This window comes from Sorghum bicolor, chromosome 8 (assembly GCF_000003195.3).
Source record: "Sorghum bicolor cultivar BTx623 chromosome 8, Sorghum_bicolor_NCBIv3, whole genome shotgun sequence".
Classification (NCBI taxonomy): domain Eukaryota; kingdom Viridiplantae; phylum Streptophyta; class Magnoliopsida; order Poales; family Poaceae; genus Sorghum; species Sorghum bicolor.
The window spans coordinates 37005071-37012713 of NC_012877.2; the positions used below are offsets into that span (position 1 = coordinate 37005071).

The 7643-nt window shown below is 42.4% G+C and overlaps 1 long non-coding RNA gene across 1 annotated transcript; it reads right to left on the bottom strand.

The window, feature by feature from the left end:
• Nucleotides 3970-7036, bottom strand: LOC110429578. The gene is made up of 4 exons (XR_002446678.1): nt 6420-7036; nt 5864-5960; nt 4892-4989; nt 3970-4285 (listed from the first exon to the last, which is right to left on the bottom strand). It is a non-coding gene; the product is annotated as an uncharacterized LOC110429578 (long non-coding RNA).

Below are 7643 nucleotides of genomic sequence, written 5' to 3' on the forward strand. Positions count from 1 at the left end.
GGTGGAATATCCCGAGCGAAGAGAGTCCTGATCTGGCTCCAGAGGGGGGCGGGCGCCCAGGCTACCAGGGCGGGCGCCCTGGGCCTGGCCCCGTTTCGCCTCCGCTTCGGTCTCGTGGCTTCTGGAGTCTTCTAGATGATGTAAAATCGTGCGGTGTGTTGATATCTCTATGTAATCCCGACATGTGGGCCTTTCTTCCTTATTTCCTGATAACCCCCTGCAGAAACAGATAAACAACAAAACTCGTGGAATTCTGTCAGATCAAACCCTAATTCTAGGTGTTGGTTGCATATTGGTCCTTTCTCTTGTTTATTTGATAATTAAAATTGATATTTAAGAACCGTCAACAGTCCGGTCTTCATGACAGTAGATCAAAAGAATAAGGATAACTTGCTGCAAACAATGGATAACTAGCTTTATACCTGACAAAGGTTGGATGCAACCAAGCGATGGAGAGAGAGGCACTGAAACCACGAAGACTTCGACTCAATCTCTAAACGATCGCAGAACCACAATCCGGAACTAACCCACACAATACGGCACAGCCGAAAAGAAGCCGTAGAGCACAAAATAGGGGAACCCTCTAGATTCACTTCACAAGTCCAAGAAGAACAAGGAAGAACAAAGGTTGAGTAAGACACTCAGCAGTGCGACTGCAATATCATATAGTTTATCAAAATGATCAAAGGTTCCTAATAGCTTAGAGGTAGAGAATATTTATACTAGAAACAACCCTCCTAGATAGGTATGAAAACGAAATAGAGTTTATGAGGGAAGGCAATGTGCAAGGACCCCTCGGAATGGATTTCCGAACTGAGCATAACTTCTTATTAGGAAGTCCAAATGATGAACCATTTCTTGGGTGTGAAACTAGACTCAAAGGGCTTTCCAGCAATGTATGCCAACCAGCATGAAACATTGTAGTTTTACTTGGCAAGTTGTACCAACATTCTGTCATGATAGACTGTTGACCTTCTGAGCAGTCTGTATTCATTCTGATCTGCAGACAATATGGAGTTCCCAAACTGGTCACCACTAGATTCATTGGAAAGTAGACTCGACAAGCTTTCTATCAAGTCCTCATGGGCCTTTATAGCTTTTGTGAGTAAAAAGTTATAAAGATTTCTTTGCACTGGTCCGTTCTTGACTTTCACTGGTCCGTTTTTGACTCTTTTGGTCTGTTTTGCTAGTGTCTTGTATGACTTGCACTGGTCCGTTCTTTAGGGTCTGATTCATCCTTCTCTTCTTCTATATACCTGAGTACAATCAAGGTACAACACTTAGGTAGTATATAATCAGATTTCTTAAAGACTGCTTGGAATTGCTCGCACGAGAGAATTCCAAACATCCGTGGCTTCTTCCTGTCTGGACATGTGGCCTCAGCTATTTTGTAAAAAAGCCCTTTATGAATACAGAAATTAACCCGCGATCCCGAGCAGTTTTGCAAAGAACACCCTTGCCTGTCGCAAGCCTCCCCCGAGGCCCCGACCCTAGCTTCCCGTTCATTCTCTTCTCCACCCCGCCGCCGCCCCTTGCTGCTCGCCTCGCGTCTCCTGGCGCCGCCATCGCTCGACCATGAGGATTGGAGTGCCAAGCAAGACAGTTGTGCGCAGATCGGGAGGAGTCGCTGACCTTCGCAGCGTCCCCTCTCGCCACTTACGACGCCGGCCTCCTGACGATGGAGGCCTCGAGGGGATTTCGTGCGACGTCGACGCCGACATTCTCACGGTGGTATATTTGTACGAGCTGGGCATCTTGTCCTCCAGGAATGTCAGATCGGATCTATTACGGTGAGCAGCTTCAGTCTCTGACGTTCCAGCTCCAGATCCCCTTCCCGTCACCCTTACCCACTCGAGCCGGTGCTTCAAGTTCCCCACGCAGGCCTGTATATGTGATGTTGGTCCTGAAGATGCTCTTGGATTTGGTGACCTTTCCTTGTGGTAGAATTGTATTTGATACACATTAGAGAAGTGGCAGTATGGGGATAACCAAATTGAAGAGCAATACCTTATTTATTTTCTTGCTGCATTACAGTCTAGGACATATCTAAATTGTTGCAGACACCCTTTACAACACCATGTCAATACCCATTTAGCATTGTTGTGTCACATTTGATTTAGTTGATGAAAGCAATAATTCCAAAATGTGTTTGCTTGCCATTGCAAGCATTTTTGCTTGCACCTACGACATAAGTTATCTCATGTAGTATGTATGCTTTAGTTGCCAAAAAATATATATCCATTGCTAGCATCACACGGTAGTAGCATTCATGGACAAGTTTGATGGTTGATTGATTGATTGACGATGCTTTGCGTTTTTTTATCAGCCATCGAGCGTTGTACTGAAATATGGGAAGCTCTCTGAACTTTTGCATTCATTTGCAGGTCTGTTGTTGTGATTGGCTTGGTTCCTTTGGTTGCAAGTACAAGATTATCGGATGGAAAAACTGTCTTTTCATGTCCAGAAGCTTGGTAAGTGGTAGGAGATCCTTATGATTTTGCGGTGTTTTTATATGTCCATTCCTGTGATATGGTCTGGGTATAGCTTCATGTGTCTAGATTGTCGTCTTAGTCACCTCCATGGTCGTTTGGTGGTGCTGCCATGCTGGTTGAGTTCTTTGCGTCGTGGTGCTGCCGTTGCAATCGGCTAGCGCCTGCCCGAGATTTGACCATCGGTATAGATCAAGATGATGCAGCAACTTCGTCACACTGAAAAAAGGTTTTTCCATGCATGTTCTCAAGATTCAGTTGTTGCAGGAACTACACCATCAGGAACAAGTAGGTAAAGAGTCTCATGGATTAGAATTGCCAATAGAGTAGAAAGATATGGCAAAAACTAAAAAGCACAGTACTGCCATAACCCAGTTCATTGTTAGTAAAAATATGTTGATGAGCTCATCTAAGTATGAACAAGCTATTAGGATAGCACTACAAGAAATATGATGATACATGACGGTTTAATCGTGACCATTTAAAAAATCGTCATGGAATGATACAATCTATGACGGTTTATTCCCTGTCCTAAAAAGAGCCAACCTTATCCTTCCACCCGTCCACCCCAGTAGCATCGCACAGCCTCGCACCCAGCTCCCACTGGTCCTCTTTGGATCTCTACCCCCACCGCGAGCTTACCCGAGGCGCCCTCTGTAGTGTGGCCTCCGTCATCTTGTTGCCATCCAGTCGTCGTCCCCGCTGCGCACAAATCTGCTCCGCCTACTCCTCTCCCTCCCTGCCACGGTCAGCATCCCTATCGTGACTGCCATCCCTGATGCGGTCGCCCGTCCCTGTCCAGTCTCATTCGTCGACATCGCCATCTCCATCCTTCACCCCTCATCACCAAGTCTCGGTGTCACGTGACCATTAGAGGGCCCTGCTCTTGCAGGGTAGGCTAGATCCACGGCCGCTCATGCGAGGAGGCCAGATCTACGGCCGCTAGTGCGGCGGTTCCGGCAGCTGTGCTTCGATTCCGGCCATGGGCAAGACGGATTAGGCGGCGGCGTGTCAGGTTCTGACCAGCAGCACGGCAGATCCAGCTACGGCGACCCCCGTCCCCTCCCAACAGTGCAGGTGAGCACTCGTTTCCCTTCGATCAGATTTGCATCCTCTGTACCAGACCTCAACGTCTCGCATAGATGGTAACTCACTACAGCATGGCTGTTTATAGAAGGCATTTAAAAATGCCTTTAAAAATCATCAAAATGCCTTCAAAAACCTTTTTAGACATACTTAGAAATGCCTGCTATAAAGTGGACTTAAAAGGTCGTTTGAGGCATTTTTTCAAAACGTCTTCCAATATCAACATATAAAGGCATTTTGTAGCTGCCTATAATAGTTTTTAAAGGCATTATGTATAAGCCTTCAAACACTGAAAGAGGCATTATTAAAAATGCCTCCAAAACCAACTCATACATGCTGAAATTTGCTAGTAATTAATATCAAAATAGCACAAATCCATCGAGAAATTAACCGATGAAAGCAGATATTAACAGCACAATCCAATCATTTAAATCTTTCTGGCATACAGAGTTATATTTGTACCAAACACAATCAATAAGGTAGAAAAATAATCAAATATCTATCTTCAAATGATATTCCCAAGTCCTTTTGTGTAGGTCCCCAATCTTAAATGATGCAAATGGAAGTAGTGCAACAAAAGATGTAGATAAAGAAGTAGAGGGAGAAAGCGTCCATGATTCAGATAACCCAGAGCTGATATATCTCTGAATCAAGTTGATTAAACGAGCACCAGCATCATCTGTTTTATGACTGACAAATAATCAAGCTGTCTGCAATGAAAACAAAAAGGTTAGTGCTAAATTTTAAAGCTGAAAATACAACTTAGTAACTCAGTATTTAACTCATCATGATTCTGAAAAAATTAATTAAGTATGTGTGTGCTGAGCCTAGTAGAAAGCACAGTGTGATTTGCTTACACACAAGCAGTGAAGTGTGCCTGCGAGGTTGTGACTGAGCTATGAAAGCCATAGTGAGGAAGCAATTACCCCACAAGAGGCTCAGGCCATCAAAATACCAAGGTGCTTTCTAAGGGACAATGTAATATAAGAATTATAAGAAGCTATCTGTTCGATCCAAACTAGTCCAAAAAAGAAGCTATCTCTTACCTCAAAGCAACGTTAAATCATGGGAATAAAAAAACAATGGCTAGTCAGCGCATGGGACATGGATTGAACTTCCAAAGGCTATAAGTTGAGGTAAGAAAGCAATGAAATTTGAAGGCCTAAAATACTTAAAATGGCAGTGCCAGCATCTAAAAAGCCGAAGGGTCTTCTTATAATCTTCTTCGGATTTCATCCTTCAAAAAAGTTATGACCAAATAATTTTTTTAACCATAAGTAAACTAATAAACCAGTAGGAGGAAGAAAGCAACATACATTTTTTCAAAGCTTTAGTCATCAATTGGCTGCCCATTTGTTCTGTATGTGTTGCTATAGAGCTCAGCACGGCTTATCTGTCTTCCTTCCTTTAGTTCCTGTATTAAGAACAATAACACATAAAGACAATCAATGATTATATTTCAATAAGATAATGGTATACCGTATACCAGCTGGTCTAAAACAACTACATCCAATGAAACTTGTTAAGTTAAAGAAATTTAGCATGTGAATCCTATATACAACCTTAAACCTCTGTATTGAAGTCAACACATTGATAGCAGCAACACATGTTCACTTAACTACAGTATAACAAAATGAGCTTGAGGTGAACAAACTGGACAACAGCTAGTATATTGAATGGAATTAAAATATGGAACGATTTTTGTTTCGGAACGAAACCATTCCTCAAGATCAATATTAGGATGTAAAATGTCCCCAGAGAAAACAACTGTAAATTGAACTCGATACAACATCAGTAATTCAGCAGTGGTGAAAGTATGTCCAGACATAGATATAGCATTTTGCAGAGTGCAAAAGCAAGATAACCAACATGGTCACATGGAACCATGTTGACATAAAAAATAGCATTGGTTTTGGATAAAACTGTAATTAATTAGGAAGAGACGGAGACTTTTGGCACTATTTTCTGATAAGCATAGCACTAGCAAGTACCAATAACAATATTTAGAGAACACATTTCTTCATAATTTCATTAAGCCAATTACTGGCCACTATAAGAGAATTATGCACTCAGCTATTTGTCCACCCACTGTCACTGCTAATATGAGGCCAAGCTATTTCTCAAAAGCATAAAACATATCCAATTTAAATAACCAGAGGATCTGGTTATCACAAGATAATCGATGAGCTTATGGATCTGATAAGCTCAGGCACATATTAGATAGACTTGTCAAAACCTATACATTCTATATGGCACAGAATCGATCATATATTGATATATCGCTTTACCTCATGGGAAGCTAATGAATATCCTGAGCCAGTATATCTGCTACTGGGGATAACTCATCCTTTTCACAACCTCCATGACAACTCATTTAAGCAATTTCTGTTTGCAACATTAAATATCAGTAAAACCATCACTTCCAGAAAAATCAAGCATGAATCCTCATCTCCTATTTGCAATTACATTTTTTCATTTTAGCTTTCTTCAAGGCTCCCACTGATTCCAATTGACTCAACAATAAGCTTGTACCAATAAAACAGGTCAAAACTCCAAACAAATCATGCTCTTCTAAATTTATGTGGTTAAGAAAAGTAGCTTGTAACAGTAATCAAACCCATGCCCTAGTGTCCATCGCAGGAATAAAATTTGCATTTACAGGAGGACCAACTGGATCATAGCAATAGTAATAAAGTTAAGCACAGTGAAATTCTAGCTTGGTACAGATAACTAGCACCATTTATTTTACACAGATCAAATCAAATAGAAAAAATTGAGAACACATTTTAAATCAATCAAGATCTCAATAGAGGCTTCAATTGATTGGTGGCTATGGGGATATACCTGGATTAGTAGTTGTAGCAGGGGACAATGATGTTTGTGTACGAACTCAGGATGCTTATGGAGGAGCCCTTCAGGATCTCGACCTCCTCGTCGATGAGGACCTCCTCGCCAGTGAGCTCTCGAGGCCTCGCGGTCGCCTCAGGCCGTCGTGATTCTGAATCACGAGCTGTACCAGACGCTTTAGGCTGGGATGTAGCAGCGGACCTCTTCGTCAGCGAGCTCGCGAGCCCTCGCAGCCTCCTTATGCCGGGATGTGGTGGAGGACTTCGTCGGCGAGCTGGCGAGCCCGTGCGTCCGCCTCAGGTTGGCGCAACTTCGCGTCGTGAGCTCTAGCGGCGGCCACCTCTGTCTCACACGAATTTGGGTAAGGATTCAACGATTGGATGTGGTGGAGGACCTCCTTGTTGGCGAGCAGGCGAGCCCGTGCGTCTGCCTCAGGTCATCGCGAATCTAAATCAGGAACCCTAGCACCGGCCTCCTCTCTCTCGTGAAATTGGGGGAATGATTTTTAGGCTTCCGAATCGCTGTGGTGACTTCCGAGTAGCGGCAGCCACCTCCTTCCGTGCGTGAGTATACTTCCGATTCGCTGTGCTATTTCCGTGCGTGAGTAAGCTTCCGGCCCAGATAATCTTCCGTGTGTGATAACAAAAGCTAAAGGCCCAAATGATTAAGTGGATCTATAAACCAAAGTAAATAGCATATGTGGACAACAAAGGCATTTTAAAAAATGCCTCCAATACTACATGTAATTAAAGTCATTTTAAAAATGCCTCCAAAGCTTAGATAATTGAAGGCGTTTTTAAAAAAATGCCTCTAATACTTAGTTAATTAAAGGTGTTTTTATATTAGCCTTTAAAAAAATAGTTTCAAAGGCATTTTCGTAAGAATGCCTTTAGATAAAAGAAAATTAAGGCAATTTAAGAAAAATGCCTTTATCAAAATGCCTTTAATTAATAGACATGTTGTAGTGACTATAGCTTATAATCACCAGATTTGATAATGAATTAGAAACTGGATGTTTGCGGCAGAGTCAACATGTGGCAAATAGTTGAACCACGGCACCAATGTCTTAAGGATATTAAATGTAATCTTTTTGTTCTTGATCGTGGAAAAAAACAGGCATGAACAACTGCTCCACCATGCCAACAACAGCCATGCATAGTCTTTACTGCCTTACTGGTGCATCTCACTGCCTTACCAGGACTACAGTACAAAAACAGATGT